At 40.7% G+C, this 27223-nt stretch overlaps 1 protein-coding gene across 7 annotated transcripts in view; it reads left to right on the top strand.

The window, feature by feature from the left end:
• The first annotated feature begins 2005 nt into the window (after nucleotides 1-2005).
• Nucleotides 2006-27223, top strand: part of LOC118517059 (UDP-glucosyltransferase 2-like) — a 45380-nt gene continuing 20162 nt past the window's right edge. The window contains exons 1-3 of one of the 7 annotated variants that reach the window (XM_036062914.1): nucleotides 2509-2894; nucleotides 3193-3213; nucleotides 3366-3639. The gene's annotated coding sequence lies outside the window, so the exon portion shown is untranslated. Of the gene's footprint in view, nucleotides 2197-2508; nucleotides 2895-3192; nucleotides 3640-27223 lie in introns of those variants that run through there. The other 6 variants (XM_036062915.1, XM_036062911.1, XM_036062912.1 and 3 more) reach the window with 6 other exon arrangements.

Genomic DNA, 27223 nt, shown 5'->3' with positions numbered 1-27223 from the left:
CGCCTCGGTCACCGGTCCGCCCTTAGTGGAGACTAGCCTTTTGGAATCTGCTTTATGCTTAAATAGAAGTCTTGGCCACGTTTCAACGACGTGCTCCACAGAGCAACGTTACAAAAATTTTATATAAAGATAAAGCTATACATGTAATATAAAATATAAGTGTCGCTTCTCCCAGCAAACGAACGGCTTTCGATTCAATTTCCCTCACGATGCTTTATTCCACTTTAGTTTAAGTACTTTGTTTTAGCAGCTTCACAGGGAGTTTTTCAGTCATTACGAGTTCCTATTTCTTCCGTTTGCATCCAGTGGCTGGCTTCGTACGTGCTATCCTTACATAATGATAGAGAACTTGTTGCTCTAGATAGAAAAATTATGAGGCTCTGGCCAACTTTGGTAATGGTATAGTCTATCGAAGCGTAGCTTATAACTGATCAACCGATTATCAGAAGATTTAAATTGGAACAGAACACATGTTGGAGTGGTGTTAAGTTAATGTTCAGCATCCTGTAGCATTTGGTTGTGAATAAGATATCCAGGAGTTCATTACCATTCATTGAAGCATTTCAATTCAACGGAAATTGAATAGCACTGGTTTTCACCTAATTTTACTACTCTTATCCATGCATGCATCTATGTACTGCATGCATAATTTTAAATTTGCATTTAATCATAAGCAACATAAGAAACACTCGAACTTCAATCTCCATCTGTAATGAACGGCCTGCATCTTTTAGTAATCTAAACTATATGTTACTGAAACTAGTTTTTTTATTCATGAAGAACTGCCTAGCCGTTTTGCTTAAGACTAAATTACAAAAATTTATACAACTCACGATGGTTTGGAGACTTTTCGTTATCCAAATTGTGAAAGGGCACATTATACCGGGTGATGAGCTCGGTCGAAAAGCTGGTATTTCTATTGAAATAAATAAGAAACGATGTACAATCCTTCACTAAACATTCTTTGCTTTCAAAAATACAAGGATAGAAGAAAGAAATAATACATCATACATCCATTTCCCTATACAAAATTATACAAAACTCCATCAAGAATATTGCGAAAAAAAGACGTCAAAAACCACTCAACGTCCCAGTTGGATACAATTGAAAGAAATAATATTTAACAACGGTAATGTCAACAAAGTTCGACAGAAGCTCGGCCGCAAAGCATACAAAACATAACAGGTAATTAGCAAAAAAACACCCTCCCATGTCTCAGAAAGCGATGTCAAAATGATGTCATTTACGCGGCCCATCATGTGTAATTTACCCACTATTCCGTAGCTTCATTCACGGTCGATCGATCAGCCTACTAGCCAGAAGCTCACAGCCATCATCTGAAGTGCAGAGGGCGGATTATGCGCTGGTTGGCTTCTTTCTCAGATTAACCCTAACGCACACATCACATTGAGTAAGAGCAGCCTTTCGTACCGCACCGCAGGCCATTTCTTTAGCCACACCCGGTCCAAACACGTTCCCGCCACATTCCTGCTGGTGCCGTGATTCTGTTACGCTCGTGCCGTCGATTAATCGCGCCCGCTCGGTCCGCTCCAAAGTCTCCGAAAAGACGCGTTTCGTTTGTATTCGTCCCGCTTTTTGGACCACTTTCAACCCCGTAGGGTAGGCGCGCATATGTTTCTTCCGGAGACTCGATCACACTGCTCGCTTCCTGGACCTAGACAACGACGGGGAAAGGAAGCGAGGGATGAGGTGCGTGGAGAGTGGATGGGGTAAAGCATGCAAAGCGTATAGGCTATGCGTGCTCATACGCACCTTCTCCGCCCGGTCAGTGATCGACGCAGCATGATCAGACACTATCATCATCATCATCATCGCCATCATCGCCATCATTGTGATCATCATTTGCATTCGGACGGCCTTCCCTTCTCCGATCCGGTCACCGGTACCACCCGGCCCGGTTGTCCCACCCATGCCGTCCCTGGTCGTGCCACCGTGCGCGGAACCTCAGACGCAACAACCCGTCGTGCGCTTTCAGTTTCGATCGTACCGCGGCCGATTGCGGACGTAACTGCTTTCTGGTTCGCCTTCTGCCTGCACAGTTACCACTTTCGAATCCGGCAACCACACTGGCACCGATTTTTTTTTTTTGTATCCTATCCTGCTGCCCGTTGGGTTACCGTCGAACACCTATGCGAAAGGCTTTAAGCCGTATTCGAAGTACGCGAGTGGCAAGTGGTTTGTTATTGTTTCTTTTTTGGCGTAAAAATGGTTTAATACGAAATTCTTTTTAGAAAAAAACACTTTTTTGTTGTTGCTTTAAATAGGCTCGAAAGGTGTTTAATGTGTATCGAAACCGAAGAAGTAACGCTTCGTAACGCTTTGTTGACGTATGTGTTATGTAGTGTGTTTGTTTATGTTTGTTTTGTTTTGTGATCGTAATCAAAAAGGAGAGATTTTAGTTAAATCACATCAAAAATAGTAAGCCCCTCTCTCACTCTCTCTCTCGCCTTTTCAAATCAGACAGAAAAAAACAACAACAACAACGCTTTCCTTGAGCTCTTGAGCAACCTTGAGTGCGTGTAAATGTTCGCAAAATCGCTTTAGTGAAACCGTGTCCCGCTTGGTGGAACATAGCTAAGCCGTTGACAGGCTGACCCAGGCAAACCCTTCTCGCAGCGAATCGTGCTGGGATCAGAGCCAGAAGACAAAAGGTTGCCCACCGGAAGTGCGATCGTTTGGGGAAAGTGACCGATGATAAAGGCAAAGCGTCAAACGGCACCTCCGATCACACGAAGCACGTGCATTTTATCGGCATAAGAGTGTGTTGTTGCAGTGTGTGCGTTCGTGCGTGTGTGTGTGTGCTAGTGAATGGTGTCCCCAGGTTCGTTCACAATCCGGCATGTCATACCCGAAAGTGAAACAAGGGATCATAGGTGAAATGATAGTAGTCGTTGTAGTAGTAGTAGTAGTAGTAATATTGTAACACCAACAAGGAAACCGGAACGTCAAACGTCTGACGTCTGACTGGTCCGGTGGCGCCACTAACTATTGCGAAGGGTGGTTGTAGCGCTGTTTCCTGTTCCTTGATTTTCTGAAGCTACCTTTGTGCATCCAGTGAAATGTGTGATAATGCGTAACAGCGTTACTTTCGGTCCAGTTTACACAGAGCGCGGCCCAGTTGCTCACGATCATCAACAACTAACAAAAAAAGCTACCCATTTTCGTTCCCAGGTGACGCGGTAGTGTAAATTGGTGTGTTTCGTACGTGTGTGTGAGAAGAGAAAGAAGTAGCTAGGAAAAGAAGAGAAAGAAATATATATTTGCCTGCGGCCTACCCCCGATATTTTGCATTAGAGGCGCGCGCGATCACGAAAAACTCTCACTTTCGGTTTTCGGCTTTTCAGCACAGCGTCTTAGTGGAGTTTTGTTTGTTTTGTGATTTGCTGCTGCCGGCTGCCCGAGTGGTGTGTGTGTGTGAGTGTGTTCGAGATTTGTGACCGGTTGGCAGAAGAAATCGAAGAAAATCATCAGCACTCGCAGCGGATTGCGGTTTGCAGTGGATAAGCTCTGGAGCACGACCATTTGACGCCTTCTGTGCGTGTGCTGCTGGCGCAACTGAACCGAGCGCAGGTCGGCGCGTCACGCGTCGTGCGCTTGTTGACCACAATCAATTGAAAGGTAAGTACGTTTTAATGCATTTTTTCCACAGTGACCGCGGAAAGCTTCACTCCATTATGTTGTATGTTTGGGATGTGTGTTTGCGCCGGTAGCAGCGGTAGACCGCTCTCTAGACCGTTCGACTGCGAGAGTTACTCATATTACGGGATGGCGTTATTTAATCTTTCATCATCATCATCATCATCGCGAACCATCGGCAACCCTGTAACTGTGTCGCGTCCGTTTACCTCGATCGTGCGCATCATCCACCACTCCAACATCGGCAGCTCTTCAGAAGCTTTTGGGAGCTGAGGGTGGAACCACACACAATGCTCGCCGCGTGGTTGCGATGCGATGAGCTTTCGTTGATATGTCTGCTTCTTCGGGGGGTATTCACTGTCCCACAACACCCAATGGTTGTTGTGTAATTGCATGCATGCACACTTCTGCCGACATGTACCTCGAACAAGTACCCATGCCTCCAACCACAACACATCTCGGCTTGCATCTTGTCGTATCGAATCTTCGGACAGCTGGCGCGCAATCGGCACATGGAAACACCGTGCCGGAGTCCGGGTGGAAAACCCCAGCACGGTAAAGAAAACCCAACCCATTGCACTGAACGTAGTCGAGCGCGCTCGCGAACTCAATGCGCTTACGCGAAACGTTTTACGGTGGGTTTTCTTGAATTGATTTCGGCACATTCGGGTGGCCACCGGTGTTTTTTTGGGCTTTTGGAGGGCAGCTTCAGTTTGTTTGAATGGGGTCGGTTTTTTTTGTTTTGTTGCTTCCATCCATCTTTACTACGGTGACCGAAAATTGTTCAATCGATGCCGCAAAAATAAAATCGACACCGAATGAAATAATGTTACCAGTATCGCCATTTTCAGGTCAGAGGGAATTGCGGGGCTTTTGGTTCAATTTGTACACATATGGTAATGTTTTATTTTTCTTCTCGCTTAATGAATGAGGCGAGAACGTACTGCTTGTTGAAAAAAAAACAAAACTTAAAAATTAAAAACATTACACTTTTTGGTTTTTGCTACTGTGCAGGAAACTGGAAAAGATGAAACGAGTTGTTGCGTTGCATTTGGGTTGAGCGGTGCGTAGGTGCGATGATATTCTACCCCCGAAATAAAGGGTTATTATTTATCTTTGAGGGGTTGATGGTGAATGTTTCCCCGTTTTTAACTTTACGAACTTTATTCGATCGTGAATAATTGGTTGGTTGAGTTGTATGTTGGGTAATTAAATGGTTTTTGTTGTCATAAAATTGTAACGAATACGATCAACGCAGTCGGTGGCTTATTTTAGGTTGGAAAGTACAATCAGTGCTGTCAAATGGAGACTAATATAGCTCCAGAATTTGAATAATGCTTCAAAGACGACAAATTTAGATAAGAAACTTTATTAACTATCTGAATTAATTAAACAATAAAAAATCAGAGATCCTATGGAGGGTCCTTGATGCAGCAGTAGGAGCGATTCTTTGCTATACTGACGAATTAATCCCAGGACCTTCAAGAGAAAACTTACTTCACGTCAGTGATGCTAATAGGCGAATATTAAGCATTTAACATGTTTCTATCAACCCAAAAACTTCCTCTCGATCTAGAATTTTTTAGGAAACTCAATGCGCTCTACTGAGTAGGAGTAGAATCTCTTATATGTTCCATAGAACGTGTGATGTGATAATGCGGTTGGAATTGGACACCTGTTTTAAAAATCTATTCAGTAGAAATTTCTCGGAACATGTTACAAATTCTCTTACAATTCTGCTAGGTTATGCCGGTCATCCAACGCAAACATCCAATCCAAACAAACAAATGCCGCAGCGACGAAAAAGTGCATTACTAAGTATGGAAACTTGATGTCTTGATCACCCTGCCATCATCTCCTATTTGTCAGTCTACTGAACGGACACTCACGTTCCGAAGCTATCGATGGTTGGAATGCAACTCAACAGCATCATTGGAATGACGAATGGTCATTTATGTGGTTTTTAAGCCACGCAGGAAGACAAATCTAGATGATTCTGATGGCTCTAGTAAAAGCACCTTTTTTCCAATCATCCTAGCCAACCGCCATACGGTCAGCCTAAATTTGTTTATTTTTGTACGTGGTCTAGCTATTTACAGGCACCATTTTAATTCGATTTTCCGAGAATGTGTGGGACGTCCATACGAGTTTTTGCATATGGAGCACTTTTCCAAACGAAGGCTGCAAAATGTATTTTTCAAAATGGAAATTCTCAGAGCCTAATGGGTACACTTTACAAAAAATAGATTGATTTTTGGGTTTCACTAGAACAAATGGGTCGTCAAATGAAAAAACGTGACATTTGATGATCTAGCGTCCTAGCGGAGCCCAATGGTGAATGTACCTTTTCATATCATATCTACTTAAGTCAGTAAAAATTGCACTGCGTTGTCAATTGAATCAGCTCGATGCAGGACTAGCTGAGGAAAAAAAACAGACGATGAGGTTTTAAGTTTTAAGATATTCGCTCATTTTTGGATAAACAAGAAAACGTTTTCGAAGGGACAAACATTTCGAGACATCGCTCGATATTGCTCGGTGGCTTTATCGTTGTTTTACTTGGATCTAGGACAATATTTGGAGAATTGTTCTAAAATAATGTATATCCTGGACAAGGTGGATTTTATAATGCAGAACTGAACGTTTATGTATAAGTCAAGGCCGTCCATGTAACGATAACGCGGAATGAGCAAAAAAAGACGAGCAAGAGTCGTCGATCGAAGTAACCTCCCAACAGGGACCAATAGAATTTTTTAGAGGCCCCTGTCCAATGGTTCTGTGTAATCAATACAGAGAAACAAATTGATCGTTAAATCCTCAAATAAGTTGCAAAACAAGCGGAGATTAATTTTTCCGGCATCCATGTCTAACGTTTCAGCAATCTTCATCAGACAGTTCTTAAGTGAATAACAGTATTTTTGAAGATTTCTTGAACTATCTGCTGAATAACTGCATTAGTGACATCAGAATGAAACCCATGATCAAAACTTCATATGAAATGATTAAATGAAAATCCTCTTATCACTTTATATTTTAATATGCGGAGAAAATATCACGTCAAAAAGATTAAGAATATTAGCATAGGATATCTTTTATTCGTAAATAATTCACAAAGTCTTCGCATTACTAAAATTTCAACGCGTAATATCAAATCAATTTAAGTTATTAGTTTTAACGTCATGCTATAAATAGTTTTTTTTAGTTTAACTGCTTTTTAGTGCTTTATAAAACTTATAGTTACCATGCGAGTCTCTAAAAACTTGCTATATATAAAGTTCAGTGTATTTTCTCGTATCAAATTGATACGTCATTCGCATGTGTGATATCGGTTTTTCTAAGTAAATCGTCCATTTGTTTGACAACGTTTACCTACGCTCTATGCTAACTTTACTTGCGATAAAAACCTGGTTACCAGGAATAGCCTCACGAAATAGCAACGACCTACGTGAACTCAAACCGTCAACTACATAAAAAAAAGCTAACACCAACCGTTTACAACTTTACCAAACTTCCCTACGTAGCGCTAAACGCTAATAGCAGCACCGGGAACTGTGTGGTCCGTTCCGTCCAATTACCCAATCCGTAGGTGGATGTGTTAGCGTCCGCTGCGCCCGGGACGCAAGCCGTTTTGGCAAGTGCAATTGTTTAAAATGCGACCAGCGTATCGAAGCGTTACCCATCCGTCAACAGCAAAATTGGACACCATCTTTGTCCCTGTCGCGAGGTGAATCGTGCAAAAATCTAATTTGGATTTAATTGCACATTTCACCTAACCCCGAATGGGGGTGGTGTGAGGTGGTTGTATGGTTGTAATTTGTTTTTTGCGCTTCTATTATTTGCTATTTAATATCTGCGCCGTATTGTCTCGCGCAGCGTTTGGATGGTTTGTTTGCAATTAATAAACTTCCAACGTGCCAAAGAGAGATTATAGTTGACACGGCCGACGGTGAAGGTTGCTTCCTTCACTATTGTCAGAGTTAATCGATGTGGTGCTATATCCTTCATGCAAACTGCCTTTCGTTCCGTGATGGCCGCTTGTTGCATCCCATCAGAAGGATAAACAAATCATTCCGCTCTTAAACAACCTGACTGGCATGATGCTTAATAGAAATGGTAATAAGAGATAGACTAGAGAGAACTGGGAACACTCCCTGCAGGGGTCGTACTATAAGTTGGAGACGGTTTGGACGACCGAGCGATCATCGTTTAACATATTCCTATTCATATCCACAACACCAAAACCCCACCGTCACGGATGAGTCGGAAGAAACGCGTGAGTCGATTAGAAATTGAATGTCAACCGCCCGGTACGCTGACGATCGTTTGGATCGCGCTTTCACTTTTCAAATCAGCTGATCTGATGGAATGGGAGCGATCGAAGGGAAGTAATAAATGGGAAACACACATAAGCTTATTCGCTTTTATTTTTGATTCGCTCGATTTTGAGGAATCGAATATTTTCTTGATGGATCGTTGAAGTGCTGGAGATCGTTTTTAATGCAGTTATTTTGAAGTTTGCAGTTTGGACTTCTGGCAAACATTTTCATGGACTTGTGACTTCTTTCTCGAAATGTGAATCATCCTCTTCTCAAGGCTACGCACCAGATATGCCCACCAACCCCGAAACAACACTGGTAGCCTTTCTTTAAGATGAAAATGCAAAATAATTGCGTGGGAACTTCAGCATCACACACGCACAGCGTTGTCGCACCGCATAAAAGGTGTGTCACATAAGCGTAAAAAAAAAAACTGGTGTACTACCAAACCAAGAAGTTGGTGATCTTCGGCGGCTCAAGGTCAACCCGCGGTGGGTTGTACACAAAACAAAGAAGCGCACAAATATAAAATATAAAAAACAAGTCTCACGCACGAAATGTGCCCCCCCGACGAGGAAAAGCACACACACCGGCCGCTGCCTACATTCAGGTCAAGGATAAAGCACAACCCACCACATGATCTGGTGCCGCCAGTGTTTTTGCACGCTTTCCGAGCTTTTACTTCCTCGCTTGGTTCCGCCTCAACCCATCTACTCCTTCCTTCTTCTCCTCGTTCCCGGTTAACCACTTATCTTCGCATCTTATGCTCCTTTCTTTCCATCCGGGGACGGCCGTATGAAATTAAATGCGCACCGGCAAATGCCTCGCAGCAGCACGAAATTGTTTCATCGTCTGTCAGTCATACGTTGCGTAATTTCGGTGTCCCGTTCGCGGTACGTTACCTGTATGCGATTTTACGCAAATGATACACCCAGTTTTTTTTTTGCGGTAAGACATCATCAACGGCGGCATCTCACCCGATGGGATGGGATGAGCCGGTGGATGAGTAGGGCACGGTGTCAAAGTGTCTCTCTGGCGTGACACAATGTACATAATTGTGTTGTGATGTTTTGTGGTTTTGCTCTTTTTATTTGCAAATGAACAATCTTTAGATCATTTTTGCCTGTAGGTCATGGTGAGATTGTGTCGTGTGTAGCTTAAATTTTCACGCACCACCTGGAGACAGCTGGAGCCTGGCAGCGCATAAGTGTTACAGTCTGGCTGGGGCTGGATTCGTCTGGGGGTTGGGTTTTTTATGGTGATGCTGAAATATGTTTTGGGATTATACCATGACTCATGGGAGGTTTAGACGTGTACAGCATAGATGTCCTATAAAAAAGGAATCATTTTTAATTGACATGTCCTTTTTTGAATGTCAATATGGATCCTTGAAGATGAGCTATAGCCGATCGATAGCCTCAAATGAAGAGCCGATCGTATACTATAATCTTTAAGCAATCTGAAGGATTTTTGTTAACTGCTTACTTCTGATCGTCGTCAGATTCCATATGGACCACCAGGGACCTACATTGACTTCAGCTTATTGGGTCCCAATATTTTGAGATCCTACTGAGACAATATTGAGATCATTAGGATCAGACCAAAGTGCCTCAAACTTTATTCCAAAGAGATATGTCATCAACAACTTCTCAGAATATTCTTCACATTAAAGTATTTATTTAGTAATTTAATGAATCAGTAAAATCCTTGGACGTGTGAGAGTATTATGAGTTATGTTTCAATATGCATTATATAGTTTAAGTTTCTTCTATTAGCTACTTTACTTACTTATTAGGCTTTACAACCGCTCGAGATCTTAGATTGCTCCAACAGTCATCGATATAGCTCACAGTCTTGCATCTGCTAAAGAGGAGAATGAGGTCTCGGAAACCCATATCATACCTCTATAAATAAACGATTTTCGAAGTCTCAGACCTGCATAAATATAAATTCTATAAAGTCCCAGCTTCGTCCGTCGCGACATGCATTTAGAGTGGAGCAGTTATCTAAGGCTGTAGTATGACCGGTTAGCAGCCAGAACCCTCGCGCGTTACTCAACATCAATGTTGTTGTCGGTTCTGACTTTTGACTCCAGAGAAGTGACGTTTAGGACGACTTCAAACGTTTGGTCACCTCTTTGTACATCACTCCTGCATAAATCAGTGTTCGTTAGCAGGGCCGCAGGTGGTACCTCCATTATTTTGATTGAAACTCTAGATGATGAATTTTTACCCAAAATAGGTGGGATTCAACAAGTCATCTCATTCTCATCTCATTCATATACAGCCTGGATTAACCTCATTCTTCATCATCATTGTTGAATTATTTGACAAACATCCGTGGTATAGGAGAGCTATCAATCTCTTATTTCTATACCAAAGGCATTTTAAAATCCAGTTTCAATCCACCCAAGTATGGCTTTCATTTTCTAGAAGCTAGATTTTTAATTAAAAAAATGTTTCCAGCACAGGTGGTAAGAATTTTCCATTCAAATCCCTACTTGGAATGTGACGATGGTCATTCTAACAAGACTCGTATGCCCGATCGATGTTGTACAAGAAAATCTTTGTCTCGTACGAGATTTTCTTTGATTATGCAGTCATGTATGACATTGAATTGTGACAGGAAAAGATGGGATTGGAATTGCTGCTCTACCTGTCTGGGCCTTGCACGATGTGCTTTATGGTAATAAGTGGTTGATACCCCATATCTAATGGGTCAATGATTGTCCATTTCGTTTCGTTCTAAGTAGTTGAGTTTAAACCATGAATAAATATTTAATTAGAATCATCATAAATTCCATTCAAGTGGATAAAATTATAATTGGATGTTCGTCTTTGTCTGCAAGCTTCTTTATATTTTACGAATATTTATCGAAGTACTAACAAACAGCCTAGAAAATGAGGAGGTACTGTCATACAGACCTCTCACCTTTAACAGACTTCTTCAAAACTTAAAACTCATCATTCCTTGAGATGAAATCATATTCGCATAACTTCACAATCCCAGGCACAGAACTTTAATCACTTTAAAATACATCCTACAGAGCAACAAAAAACCCCGGCATCACTTTCATCCCCAACCTTATTGAAAACCAATTCCTCTACCTAACCTTCAGTGCGGTGGGCGAATGGGAAAACTTCATCCTTCTACGATCGGGGTTCCGTTCCGTTCTCCAGTCTGGAGCTGGAGCCCGTTTGCCAGTATCTGTGAAGTACGTAAACCCGTACTTTAAGATCTACCAGTGGCTGGGTAACGTGCATTGCGGACACCTTCACTAAAAACCTTCTTCAGCATTGTTCGGAGCCGAATAAGGGAGCTGCAGAATGGACGCACACGTAATCAATCGTTGAGGGTGCAATAACCCATTCCCTTGATAGCCTTGCAACAAGGTCAAACGTGTGGGATAGCTTGCCGTTAAACAAACAAATACGCGACAAAGCATAATACATTCATTTTCTTACTGGTTTTGTACAAGAATTTATACAAGATTTTTCTAGAAGATTGGAAGTAATCAATGTCACAATAACTATCACACATGATATGCTCCAGATGCGGTGTGAGTTGTGATGACAGTTTTGTATTCTTCAAATTATCTCCAGACACCGAACTTCTTCAAACAGAGCTTTTTCTCTTTGGACATTAGCAAAAACAAAGATTTCTTGTTCCACAGTTCCATATTTGCCTTCGAGCGTGTCGAGCAAAAATACACTCTTGCCTTGCTTTCGGTTTTCATTCCTATTTGCTAGGCTGATGTTTGTAAAACCTTAAGCATTTGGAACTGGGATCCACGACTCCATTGCTCGTTCGTCCAATTTCCTTCCCGACCGGCCGGCAACGTCAACGAAAAGTGCATAGTCGGTGTTTTATCAGTCGGAAGCCTGCAGCATCAACTTTACGCTCGGTTTACGCCTCGCTTTATCCATTCCGGTCGTTTGTCAGGAGGCGCCTTAAAATGTCACCATTTTGGTGAGCCCCGTAAAGCGGAAACCTCCCCCCATGCAAAAGTGTCTACAATGCAGAAGGACATCAGGCCACTAGGCCACTAGGTGGAACGATGCATGGTACACACACACACACGAAGAAAGAAAGGAGAGGTGGAAAAGGGGGGTTTGGGAATTGTGGGAGGCTGGATGTGGGTTTTGTTTCCACTTAGTAAACCTCTCCATTTTACAACTGAGTTTTGTTCGTACGATTCAACGATGCGAGATAAACATGTACGCACATGTGGGAAGTAACACGTTGCATTGTTAAAAGCGACCCACAGTAAATTTGTGCCATTTTATAACCTGTTGACTTCATATAGTTAGATGCGTGTATGTGTGTATTTACAAAATTTTCCTTCAGAACAACAAAGCAAAGCGGTTTCCATACTTCCGTAATGCTCCTTACGATATACACACCGGTTTCCTGAGTTGTAGAATTTTCCTACCCAGACACGTTTTTCAATTTTCGCCAGTAATTCCCCAAGCAACACCCCGATAGGAGTGATTTGCAGCAATTGTGGCATGATTTGCATGAATCAAGGTTATCTCCTTGAAGGTGACCTCGTTCACACCCGGTACGATTATTCCCAGGCGAAAAAAGGACCGTCAGGAGTATTGAATTTTATTTTGGATACATTTGCGTGTCACGAAATGTTTTATTCACCGCACATGTGTGTAGAATTGGTAGGTGTTCGTAACCGATCGTGTTGGAAGAATTTGGTAGATTTATTTTCTTATCGTCTGTGTGCTATATAGCATATGGGAGTGATGATACCGCTTTTCAAACACGTTCTCCTTTGAATTTCAATGTTCAATTCTAACAACTTTATAGGGGTTGTTAATTCATAGCGCAACTCATATGGCAACAAATACTGCGAGATGATACTTCAAAAGTGGCATGATTACCGTAAGCCTGGTAGTTGACAATTCCATTGTGGCACATTTTAATGCTTCAAAAAATGGCTAACCAACTTAAGAGCAGAACTTGACGTAGCATAAATGAATGATTACGGAATGCCTTTGTAATTATGCTGATTTAATATCAAGAGCGAGCTATTCACATCGCTTCTTGAACTTATCAAGATTCCCACTTGACTGAGCAAGAATATTTTTGTAGTGCTGTCAAATTAGCTGCAGTTTCATTTCTATTAGCTACAACGTTGAGTTCGACATCTAGAATGAATCAACATGTAAATCTATTCCCATAAGAGTCAATGCAACGATCGTAGTTAGTTAAGTAATACTAACTCAGTCCTTTTTTTTGGATTGGTCAAATGATTCAAAGAAATAATTACAGTGACGGACAATTGGTAAAAGCACTCTTTTTATTCTAATATAAAAATTAATTTTTTCGATACTTGTACTTAGTATAATTATACCAAAATTTGGAGGAAGCATCTTTCACATCCTGACTTTATGTAACATTTTGTTTTAGTACTAATTTTAAACATCATTGTTCAAGAATTGAAAAAAATCCTTAGTAAGGTAAAAAATCGGTATACATTTACTAACTGACTGTGTTAAAGACGAACAGTGTAAAACTTTTTTTTAAATATATTTAATTTTCTTTAGCCTATTGTATAACATTGTGCTATTGTAAAATAAATTTCATGACGATATTTGAATGACAATAAAAAAGATGCTGATCACTGACGTCAAGATTGGTTCAACGATAGGAACGTTTTCCGAAGACACACTTTCTCTCTCCTTTCTTGGCCTAACGACCTCTTACTAGACTTAATGATAACACGTAATTGGATAGTCAGTCCTCACTACGGTTTTCTGAACTGAATTTTAGAACAAAAACTCGATATGTTTAAATTCGGCATCATTACCTAAATTATTCGATTTTTTAAATACAGTGGTCTTATTTTATTGTCCAGCACTGTACCAATTCGATGAAATATGAAAGAAGGTAGTTATTACTTTTGGAGATGTTGATATTAACCGCAATAGTGTTAAGTTTAATTAGATATTTAGGACATTTAAATCAGAAACAAATAAAAAAGGATTCGATAAGCATGGCATGGTCAAGACATTGTTTATAAACATCTGGGGTGGTCAGGTGGCCTGTTAGTTCGATAACGAACCGTTGTTGAACCGACCACGCGAAGGAATGGTCGATTCGGAGATCTCCGCGCAGATTCCTGGCCTTGTCAGAGTTGCTTGAATCAGGCGGCTAACCTTTTTTCCTGGAAAACCAGGAGAAGTTTTTAGCGGCGGACTCGCACTACACTAACTCGGCGTGGACAACGGGAATGCCGTAGCTCGATCAGACGATTAGCCTTTTTTCCTGGATAACCAGGAGAAGTATCTAACCGTGGTTCTTGCTTGGCTTGATTTCGCCTAATTCTTCCGACGGAGTGGGGAGGCACCAAAGTGCGTAACCAATTTCCGGAGGGAAGGCAAAGGTGAAACTTTCCCGATTCTGTATGGATACCCAAACAATGAAACACAAGTTTCTTCGTTGAGGTTTGGATTACAAGTCAATTTTTATTCTCAAAAAACCTGTCTTATATACTAAAATTCCGTGGGAAAAAGAACATGAAATAGCATTACATCGATCTCCCTTTTCCTAATTCGGTATGCTGATGCGTTGACCCCTGCCAGGCGTCGGCTAGTGTAGGAGGTCTGTAATGTTACAATATCTGGCGATTGTTACCCTATCGTTTTATGACCATGGGTAATGCATCGCGCATCTGTGGTTCAAGTGCGTATGTTTATTTTCCTATTGCCTTTTGCCTGAGCGTCGTTTGTTCTATTCGTCAAATTGGTCTTTCCTTCACTGCCCTACGACCTTGCCTTGATCTTCGCGTTGATCGTTTTTAATCGCGCAATGACAATGTATGCATTGTGTTCTAATGTTAACACTTTTCGGCCCATGTTCTTCACTTTCGTTTTTATTACATGGCTTGAGTTTATTTATAATTTTCATATGTCTGGATATTGTCCCTTTTTCGAGATGTTTTATGACATACCCTGACATGTTACCACAATTTCGTCTTTCTCACGGTATGAGGCCTCTCTGTGACTTAAGGTTGTTTTCCTAAGACAATATTTGCCGATGAGAATTTATCCTAAACAAAGATATTTAGTTATTTAAAGTTTCTCATCTAACTCTTGCACGCCTGTCAGTTTAGCTCAATTTTATTTTGTCGCGTTCGTAACATGGCCGAAGCCTTAGCACCGGATATTGAATTCCGTCTAGGTCGTCTTACCGTACACACGTTTGTCTATTGTTAGCTGAAAAAAGTCAATTTCAATTCAAGAATGCCAGTAATAGCAGGGCAAGTTCACTCAAAACCTCTTAAGTTTGTTGAGTTAAAGAAGAAGATTCTGCGACACGATTTTGGTGAAATACACTTTGCGGTGCTAGCACACCAAACTAATCTCTTTGAGCAGACGCATACTTGTTTACACGTCACAGAATTTCCGTTTTAGGATCAAAATAGCACCAAAGGCAATCTTATTTATATGTTTAGCATATATTGCGCTTGAAGAGCATAAAACAAAACCTTCAGATTTTAAGTACAATTTTTTTTTTATATTATGCCTCCTTATTCGGCATTTGAATTTGCATTTACTACATAAAGAGCACATACATCTTAAACTACTTCTCTCTATCAACAATTTGTTAAAGCAATCCATTCAGAAAAAGAAGATCATGGTTAACGCGAAATTCACTCTTTGCTACACAGCTGATTCTATCTCGCTGTATGATCACAACTGTTCCTACATTCGATTCACTTCTGAAAAGTCCATCAATCACGCCACAATGCACCTCATCTACCTCGGGCGAGGAAGAGAAATTCGTGACTCAATTAGACCACTACTGGCGGTAGCCGGCAGGAAGTAGCAAAAGAGAAAAGCAACACAGAAGTTGCTGGTTGATACATATTGGACAAGGAAATGCCTTCTGTCACATTTCTAAAGGGTCGTAAATACCAAAGTCAACCTCTTTAGTGTAATGTACCCATTGTGTACATCGGGTCGGATATTTATTGGATCATTGATCGTGGTTTTCTCTTTGCGAGGCAAACCTACCATTAAGAAGGTGCAGCTGAACTCGTCAACGAGCCAGTTAACGATTAGTTGGAATAGGAACATAATTTTCCCTCCACCACCAATTTAACCATTTTGTGCACGAGTTTTAAAGTTGTCAATCAGCGAGTCTGTATATATCTCACTTTAACTTGTTACTTAGTTATCAAGTTGTTTAAAAATATTTAAAAAAAAGTTTGCTTTATCGGTTTTATCGCCCGACCAACTGCAAAAAAGGACAGAAACAAATGTTCCATCGAAACTCATGCAACCAGCGAGGCGACTTATGCTTATGCTCCACCGTATCGATGCAAAAGAGATCAACATAAGCATTCTCGATCTCGGCCAGTGAGTCAATAGCTGACCTGAAATTCATTAAAAAATAAAATCACCTCAACCTGCTAATTGCATGCGCCAAGCAGGTCAACCAGTAAACCGTTCATGAAAACGTTTCTTGGTCAAGAGGAAAGCAGCACAGAAACGCCTAGATTGGGAGCACCACAGCCATCGTCACCGTCGTCGTCGTCGGGAGATCATGAATTACAGCGTATGACCGAATGCGTTATGCAATTTACGGCAGCGTACGTACCGACCGGGTCGGCACTCCCCAACCTACCTCATCTCACCTGCTCCCATCGTTCGTCGTACTGTGCCGGCTAAAAGCTGGCACTGGCATGGCGCAACAATAACACCGTGCTTCGTGCTTCTTCCTTTCTTGTGTTTCGGTGTGCGACAGTGAAAGTTTGTTTACTGCAGCATTGCTTGCCCGGTGTCTGCCAATTTGCGGCGGCACTCTGGTTGGTTTGCAATGTGTGAAGCATTAAAATTGATTTATAATGAAAAAAGGCAGACATTTATGCCTAACCTAACGAGAAGAAAGATTGTACAATAATGAAAAGTCATTTATTAGGTCATTAAAACAGATGAAATTAAATGTTTTAATTAGTACGTTTTAGTTACTGAACCAATGTAAAACCGTGTTATATTGATGGAAAAGATTAGTAAACTGTACTGCTAGTATAGCAAGTCGCATAAGAGATAGGGAGTACACGATGTCCTTCATTCATCCATCGAGGTATCTAGAATCTTCCATATCGCAGATACTGAGACAATTTTTCATTCTAAGTATCAGAAACCAACAAGCTTAACTTCGAAGAGGTCACGGGGAACTGGTTTTGGATTCTTTCCATGAACGACGTTCTTGTCGTATTCAGCCATGATGGATTAATTTCGTTAAAAGTATGCCTGCTATCAACTCCATTTGTAAAAGCAATTCAATGAATTTCCGAGAAACATTTTAATCTCTTTCATAGTGGTAGCTATGTTGTTATCCTATTTTTTAAAGACTAAATTTGCGACCTGCCATGTTTGAATGCTGTAATAAAACAATAAAACAGCTCAGTTAAAACTCCAGCTAGACTTCAATATTGCCAAGAAAGAGAAATTCATTCTGCCCTTTTCAATTCTCTCGAACAATCGCAACACATACATATTTGGACGGTGAGGAATTAAATTTATTGTCCATGAACCATAACTTATGCCATGAATATTTTATCGAGAACTGCAATGGGATACCACGAAAAATAATAATGTACCGTAGTTGTCCTTAGAATACGTTTCAAAATTTGTCTGGAAAATATTATACTTTCTTTTAAATGCTTTTCGGGTTTCCCATGATGTACAAAAGCTTTATGAAATATGAAAATGTGTAATTTTGCATATAAAACCATGAAGCACTTCACCAAATTATCAATATGGCTAGCAAAGGTTGAAAGCAGAGATAATAATTTGGGCAGTAAAGATGGATGCGATTGCATTGGGTATACAACATTTTTCCCTGATACTTCCTTAAAATGAGTTTGAGCTTAAACAAATATAGTTCTGACCCTACACTACATACTGCAAACTCTTGGTTAATTAGCACAAATAATACGTTAAATGCTAATAATTTACTAACACGTTACCATTCACAAGTTTTTAAATCTTATGGCAATTTTGAGTGTTAATTTTTTTCAAAACATTTTTTAACACTAGAATAAACTCGATGAGTCGGATATAAACTATGTTCTTGTAACTTTACAGAAATACATGATCATCATTTAACAATTTTTATAACTTTTTAAACACACTATAATATTTTTTCGCCAAGCAGTCAATTCATTCTAGTAACTTAACTTAAAACCAAAATTTAGACGAAAATTGATTTTGGTTTGTTACAATTATTTGTTAAAAATTATTTCTTAAAGGGAATAACATATTTCCATTCAGATTTCAGCTTCAGAATAATTAAAAAAATTATAATTTATTTATAATTATAATTATATTATAATAATTATATTATTAAAATTATAATAATAATAATCCTATATAAGCTATATGAAAAATATAAAGGACTGGAGAGAACGTGCAAAAACCTGTTGAAGGCGAAGAAAAAGGGTTATTGGCGTAGATACGTCAATAATCTAGACCCCGCCACTTCACTTAATTCGCTTTGGAGAATGGCTAGAAGGATGCGAAACAGCAACAACATCAATGAGAGCGAAAGCTTTTCTGGCGAGTGGCTGTATGAATTTGCCCACAAGCTTTGTCCCGATTTCGTTCCTGCGCAAAGCTTTACACAACATGCGCCTGGTAGTGACCCTAGGATGGATTCACCGTTCTCAATGGTAGAGCTGTCACTTGCTCTCCTATCAAGCAAAAATTCCTCCCCAGGTCTGGATCAGATTGGTAGCAAATTGCTTCAAAATCTGCCCGACATAGGGAGGAAACGTCTGTTAAGCATCTTTAACAATATGTTGGAGGTCAACAGCGTTCCGCAAGAGTGGAGAGAAGTGAAAGTTGTCACTATCTTGAAGCCTGGCAAACCGCCATCAAGACACGATTCGTATCGGCCAATATCGTTACTGTCGTGTCTGAGGAAACTCCTTGAAAGGATGATTCTTTTTCGGTTAGAAGAATGGTTGGAATCAAACAACCTTCTCTCGAATACCCAGTTTGGTTTTCGTAAAGCCAGGGGTACTAATGACTGCTTAGCCCTTCTGGTAACAGAAATAGAGCTTGCTCGTGCACGCAAGCAAAACATGGGATCTATTTTCCTGGATATACAGGGGGCATTTGACTCAGTATCACCATACAAGCTGAGTCAAAAATTAGAAAATGTGGGGCTGGGTCCAAAGTTGAACAACTTTCTGTTCAACCTTTTGTCGGAGAAAGCTATGTATTTCAACAATGGTCATGTTCAGCTAAAGCGGACCAGTTTCCATGGACTAGCACAAGGGTCCTGCTTGAGCCCCCTGCTATATAACTTCTATGTCAGTGAAATAGATTCTTGCCTAGCTCCGAACTGCAGCATTAGACAATTAGCAGACGACGGCGTAATATCTTTTGCAAGCAGGGACGCCGCCGAAATACAACTGGCTTTACAAACCACTTTGGACAATCTTGCCGAGTGGTCTGAAAACCTTGGTATCAAGTTCTCTGCAAAGAAAACTGAGATGGTAGTCTTTTCTCCTTTCAGCGACACGCCGAAAAACAGGGAGAAAAGACTATTTGACCCGAAAATTGATGTCTTTTTGTACGGTGAAAAGATATCAACTACCGACAATTTTCGATACCTTGGTGTTTGGTTCAATTCAAGGCTGAACTGGAGTACACACATCACCCATCTGGTGCAAAAATGCAGTAAAAGAATCAACTTTCTAAGGACAGTCACAGGATTCTGGTGGGGCGCACATCCATCAGACGTCCTGCGACTGTATAAGACAACGGTACTATCCGTGTTGGAATATGGCAGCATATGCTTCCATTGGGCATCCAACACGCATATCCTCAAGCTAGAGAGGCTACAGTATCGTTGTCTTAGACTCGCACTAGGGAGCATGAAATCAACACACAACATGTCCCTAGAAGTGATGACCGGAGTGATGCCGCTGAAACTACGTTTTGAAATGCTGTCGCTTCGCCTTCTAGTCCGTTCTTCAGTATCAAATCCCTTGATCGAAGAAAATTTTAAAGCGCTTCTAGAGACAGGTTCTAAGAGCAAAATCTTGAAGATCTATGAAGATTTTGTTGCCCTACAAGTGCATCCTAGCGCTCCACAGGCATTAAACCGTGCTGCCCTTCCTGAGACCTACAGTTCCCTTTTAACAACAGATTCCTCGTTGCACGAGGAAATTAAGACCATACCGAATGATCTTCGCCCGATGGTAGTTCCGGGCATTTTCAGGGATAAGTATGGCCATTTAGACCAAAGTAGCCAGTATTATACTGATGGATCATCCTCTAAGGAAGGCACCGGCTTCGGCGTTTTTAGTGAGTCCGCCGAAGCATTTTTCAAATTGCGGGAGCCGTGTAGTGTCTACACCGCAGAACTAGCCGCAATCTTGTACGCACTATTGATTATAGCAGCGAGACCTTCGGATCAGTACTTCATCTTTACAGATAGCCTTAGCACTATTGAAGCACTAAGATCCCCGAAGGCTGTTAAGAGCCAGGATTTTCTTGTCATTAAAATCATAGAATTGCTTGGCTCCATGTTCGACAAGGCGTTCAGGATTTCGCTAATTTGGGTACCTTCTCATTGTGGAATTCCCGGCAACGAGAAGGCAGACTCACTGGCCAAAACAGGCGTCCAACAAGGCGCATTTTACGACCGTCCGATCTCGGCCCGAGAGTTTCTTCGCCTACCACAGCAACTTTTCCTGTCTCGCTGGCAGAGCATGTGGGAGGCGGATGATCTCGGGCGATTCCTTTTCTCGATCTCTCCGCAAGTGTCCCTGCGGCCTTGGTTCGGTGGGCTCTCTGTTGACCGGGCATTCATACGCATGATGTCTCGACTTATGTCGAATCATTTCGCGTTGAATGCTCATCTTCAGCGTATAACTCTGGCTCAGACGAAGGTGTGTGGCTGCGGTGACGGATTTCACGATGTGGATCACCTTCTGTGGTCCTGCGTGGAGTTTGAAACCGCAAGACCCTCCTTGTTGGGCGCAGTCGAGAGCATCGGCAGACGACCGGGTATAGAAATAAGAGAAGTGTTGGCAACTAGGGACCTCGCCTACATGAGGCTCGTCTACCGATTCGCCAGAGACAACGGTCTTATCCTTTGATTCCACATCCCTATTATCCTTCCAATCCACATCCGCCACTCCTTTTGTTATATGTTGTGTTGTCTTTGTGGTAAGTGTTTTATGTAGTGCAACGGGTATTGCGTTGACCGGGCTGTATAATTCGAGGGCGATGTCCATACTGCCGTAAAAGGAGGCAGGCTTTTTCGTCTGTAGCAGTGTGCTGCAAGTTAGCCCAGCTTTGATACGGCGGGTCCACCTGTGTTGGTGCTGGGCTCGGGAGTGGTCGGCGGGTACAGCCTCGTAAACAGTGGAGTCACTCCAGCTGTTGCGAGATGGAATCCGCCGATCGCTTTTGAGTCCGATGTTGACTTGGTCGATCATAGGCTGTGTCATGGCTGGGCTACTTGGAGAACATTGCACGCAGAAAAATTCATGTTTGTACTGTCCAAATAACTGTGCTTGTTTGTTTCAGTCCAGACCCACATCACACACTTCAATAGTCAACCGGAGCGAACCAACCCCCATCGAAGCCATAGCCACAGCAATAGAACCGGACCAAAAAAAAACTTACAACACACACACATACCCTCACAATAGAAATGGACAGCAACCACCCATTTTCCCTGCACAACCGAGCATGCCCGGGATATGGCAAATAACTAGGAGGAAATGCCTAGTTAATTTTGTTAATTGTTTTTTCTGCGTGAATATAATTCACAGTCACCACATGCGGTGGTGACAATACGGCATCGGACCGTAATACTCAATAAATAAATAAAATAAATAAAAATAAAATAATCCTATATAAGCTGTCAAAAACTTAAACATAAAAACAAAAATATTTGGGAACCATTAAAAAAGGGAAAGCGTTAAAAAAAACCTCTGGATGAAACCGTAAATACTTGGAACACCTTCAAAAAACAGTGGGAAAGCAACAAAAACTTTCGGGCTATCCTGTACTGCTCCGTAGGGAGACAGACTTGAGGCATGTTTAGATTGTATACAAGACAAGTAGATCTTAACACGTAAAGTACTTCTAATCCTAATGTTTTTTTTTATAGAAAATATAAGTTGGCCTTAGAGTTTTAAGAATTAACAATCTTTTTTTTTAATATGACTTCAATATAAGAAAAGTTATTATTTTACTTGTAAATTTTCTAGAAATTTTCAAGGCTTTTTAAGGGCTATGACAATCCTTAAACGGTTTAGCTCTATGGAAAGGCATTTTAAGTCATTATGCATTATAAGAAGTTCTGACAATATGAACCAACTTTTATGATTATAATCATCATCCATTTACTTCAAGAGAGCTAGTCCTCGTCGAATAGTTGCCATAAATCATTAAGAAATATTTAACGCCTTCAGCTCAGGTAAGGAATGAAGGCCGGAATACTAACGGCCTTTGCTTTAAATATTGAGTTATCTGCATTGAACATGATATGAGTTGTCGAGAAGAGGAATCGTTTGCATCAAAGCGTATCACTGTCACTGGTATGTAGCTTCGTGCACTTGAGCAAATGTGTACGTTGCTTCAACATGATTTGAATATTTCAAATTTCAATACTGCGTTACATACTCGACCATATCGCTCTTTCTAGGAAGAAAAAAGATGCCGAAGAAATGCCGACCGAAGAATCTTTTCCACGTTTGTGCAGCATTCAATTCAGCAGCAGAATGCATATGATAAAGCTGTATAAATTTTGGACCATTTGCATATCAAATAGCACATTGAAAACAGAGCAAGCAGCTTAAAGGGGTGAGCCATTGGGTATTGAAACGATCACTATGGGGGTGTAAAAGGAAGTTTAAATCAAACTAAGCTAACTGTAGAATATTATACACTTTATTTACATTCACGATATTTTAATCAGTCCATACTTATCCAGACTGTGGTGGTGGTGATGTGACACGTTTGCACATCGTTTCCGGAATGCAGACACCGAATTCACTTTCCCTAATGAAACCCGTAGCGCAAATGCAGCAGTGCAGTGGAAAATAGGTACATTGCAGTACCGCTGCGGGCAGGGTGCACAACATTTGTAAACTTCGGTCCGGGGTCATCGCTCTAATGGGGTGAATCGAACCATTATTAGTGCATTACCATTTCACCTTTGCAGGAGACAAAATGTTCTTACTCGGAACCAGCCTCGAGGCAATTGGCAAGAAGTAGCAAAGGAAAACAACACTGGCAAAAGCTTCATTCTAACTAGCAAATTGAAAAATGGCTCTCGGTTTGCATTCGCAGATTTATAGCAGGGCAGTGAAGCCATCACGAACAACTGAGCGATGAAAACTGGGTTTGTGGGAAGAATATTGTTTTCATTCTTGGGCAGTAGCAACCTTTGTTACAGAAGCTGTGCATTGTTCCTGCAGAGCGAACAAATATTTGCACAACGTCGATGATGCAGGAAAAACGATTATTATGTATTGGTTATCGATTTTCACCACACATGTTACTCCACTCAGACTGTTCTCATAACCAGACATTACTTTAGGAACCTCGCTCGGATTTATCTCATTTATAGAGAAACAGAAGCCTGGATAATGTGCAGCTAACTTCTGTTAAATGAACATCTCATCTAAGGAACGTTGACAGAGACCAATGAAGCCTGAAGTGATCTTCTCTTTTCTTATCAATGGCATAGTGCAGGGGGCGCCAAGTTGACTACAGTAAAAGATACTCTGTTGCAGTATATACTGCCTACAAAATGCGTAGGGAGACACTTTTACATCCTACGCAGCCAGTACAAGATTATTTCAGCTGGCTTCAGCTCATATTCAAATTACTAGTAATCGCTCTAACTCTTGCACAAACTCGGCACAAGCATAAGACGAGCAGGTTTTGGGAAATTTCATTAGAATTATGTACTTACTACATCAATATGTTCAATAACTTTTTACGAAAGATCTGCATCATCCAATTCATTGCTTGGCTTGGCTTGGCTGACATTTAATGCATTGAATAAGCATTATTTACTCGCATTTACGACTCAATTGGAATTGTTCATTATGTACTTCTTTTGATTCTGCAAACAACCTAAAGCTTTCTTAGCATATGTCTAGAGCTATCAGGCTGTATGATTTACCCTTTACCGTTCAGTCAGTCAAGCTTGGTAGAAACAATGGGAAAATTGAGATTTGAATTCAAGCCCTAACCCATTGACATTTGCAAATAGGATATGTACAGTGACGGACTATACATGCATACCAACCAATTTTTTTTTGTTCTAAAATTTTAAAATTAAATCGTTGCTGATTTAAGTTTGCTAGCAAAACTAAATTATTATCTAAAGCAATGGCGGGCCAAGATATTTGAAGGCCTCGAGTGGAATGGCAGTTGAGACCCCTGTAATTGTGACTCGTTTGTGATTAAGACCAACATAATTTCCCTCGTCGGCGAACCCTCCTAATCTACGAGACACCGAGCGGCCGCTCATTCCGCGCCAAGGTTGATTCGCCACCGATCTAAAGTTCTAGAATTTTGAGGATGCTTTCGTCAAAATTTCTATTTAATCATGCCTCATACAAGTATCAACATCTGCTGTTTTAAATTCGGGTATAAAAGTGATCCTAATCTATTGTCCGTCGCTGTATATTGTCAAATGAGATGTCAAATGAGATGCCATATTTATGGCATATTCAAATATCTGCTTCATACCATGTTTCAAACGAGCTCCTGTAAAATGATCGCCAATGTTTGTGACAAATTATCGTAGAAGGTAAACCAAAACCAAAAAAAAAATAACATTTCACGTAAGCTCAAATTTATTAACTCGGAATATTGATAATCAAAAGGTTTGTGTTTGACATGTGAGAGCGCCGCCCTTCATGTCATAATCAACCATGATTGACTATTATTACTAAGCCCCCAATCAACCCTCAATTAGTTTGTGAAGGATCGAGTATAAATACAACGCTTTAATTGCATAAAACTAGGCGCAAAAAGGATCAAATATCTCAGTTTTTAATTGTAATCGATTATTGATGCATTACGCTATACGATGGTCGATTGTTATTAGCCTTAGACTGAAATATGGAATTAAAGTAAGTTTATAGAATTTCAATATGATACATAATCAGTTACTCCAAATTATTAGAAATTACTTGGAATTTATGTTGTAACAATTATCACCAATTGTGAACTGGGATCGGACCAGGTTACCGGGATTCAAATCCCATTCGGGGCGTTCTCATGTAGTGAGGATCGATCTTCCAGCTACTTGGTATTGAAAAGTCTAGTAGATAATTGAGTCAACATGACTGAGCAGGTCGTTAAGTCAATATAGTTCCAAAGAATTTAGTGTTAGTAGTTCAAACTTGATGCAATAAGCGGAAGCGCTTTAGCATTTTGTTTATATTTTATTAGCAGGAAACTTCTTCACAAAATTTTACATTTTCCTTTAACATTGGTCAGAACTTGCATCAACACTTTGGGGGCATAGCGCTTATTGTGCCGGTGATGTTGCACGAGCGCACCTACTCTCTGGAATACAGTTGTCCGATGTCCCTTACGTGACCAGTTCGACAAACGCACGCCGGCACACACGTGGTCTTACATTTGAAATTCGTCGTTCTACAGTTTTGTTGCTCACAGGGACAGCAGTCAAAAAGTTCGTTCCTTGGACATCGTTCTACAGCAAAGAGTCGAACAATGATTAGTGTCTAAGGAGTTTCACTTTAACGGAACAGCATGCGAACCTACTTGGGTGACAGCTACTAACCTCCAGGCAACTGGCAAGAGCTAGCACGGCAAACAGCACTATCATAAGCTTCATTTTCAACGTCAAGCAGTCAAGTGTCGGTCGGTTTTGCATTCGCTGTTTAATATCGCGGACTGCAACCAGAGGATCGGCACTGTACAAATAAGGAACCAAATCGAAACATATGTTTACAAGGGGAATATTGATTCTTTTCCTTTTTTTGCTTGACTTTTTAACAAGCTGACATGCGAGGTACGTGATGCAGATACATTAAATATTGGCACAATATCGATTATGCAAGAAACGGATCGGTGTTGGTGTGAAAAACAATTTGACCGATCTGCTGAAGCATCTTAATTTTGCTTTTGATAAATTAATCGTACGGAATGTTGGTCACATTATTTTTTGTTTTCAGTTATATTTATATTTGGCTGAATTACGTGAATACCAAAATTATAAACAATAAAATATAGCCACAAGTTTACCATAAGAAAGATCGTATAGAGGAAAAATACATTTTATTGCATAAATTTAGGTGCTTAAATATGAGCAATTTTTTTTATTTTTAATCTCCCAATATTTGTCCTCTCTAACGTTTGTCATTTGCAAAGGATTTCGTGTGTGTCAATCTTCGATTCGATTGTTATCATGCAAATGTGCCATCGTGCACTTGAGTAAATGTTTACTTAGCAATAGCATGTTGCGAATGTTTTACACACCGAAAACTGCGTAATAGTCGCAGTAACACCATTCCACAGGAACACTCTCCTGTACACCTTAAAGCCAAAAAAACTGTTTCGGTATTGAATGCATTCGATGTAGCTGCATAATAGCATTCAGGTTCATTTGCATACAAATAAGTCTTTGGAAGTAGAACGCTAGAAATAAAAATGGAAGTTGTATTTTTTTGACCTATCAACCAATTTTTCATGCGTTGTTTACACGATAGGTTTTTTTGCTGGGGTTAGACTACATCGGGCAGACGAGATAGAACGTACAGCTACCGGTAACTAACAAGTCATAACAAGCAATTATAATTTGAGCATTTTTATTTCCCTACATATTCCTTCCCTAGTCTCTAACCGTTCCTTTAAAGTCAGTCCAATTGAAGCTGGTGTTTATTGCCATTAGGAGGCTGCATGATTGCACGATTTTTGCGAAATGCACTTGCCAGAACTAGTATCCCTCGCATAATCCCTTCGACAGACGCATCCTGTCACACACACACACACTTTTACATTCGATTTCCGGACCGAGTCTATAGCAACTGCAAAATTCATTCGTCGAGCATTGTCATAAAGAAGTAAATTGAACCATAATTAATGGATTACTCATTTTAACAAACGGATAACAGTCTTACTTGGAATGCAGCGACTGGCCCCGAGACAACACTAGCAAAAGCTTCATTGTAACTGGTAAATGGTAAGCGTCTGATGGTTTGCGTACGGCGTTTT

The sequence above is a fragment of the Anopheles stephensi genome, unplaced genomic scaffold (assembly GCF_013141755.1).
Source record: "Anopheles stephensi strain Indian unplaced genomic scaffold, UCI_ANSTEP_V1.0 ucontig447, whole genome shotgun sequence".
Lineage (NCBI taxonomy): Eukaryota > Metazoa > Arthropoda > Insecta > Diptera > Culicidae > Anopheles > Anopheles stephensi.
The sequence above is the reverse complement of the archived record's forward strand: the minus strand, read 5'-3'. Positions and strand labels throughout refer to the sequence as shown.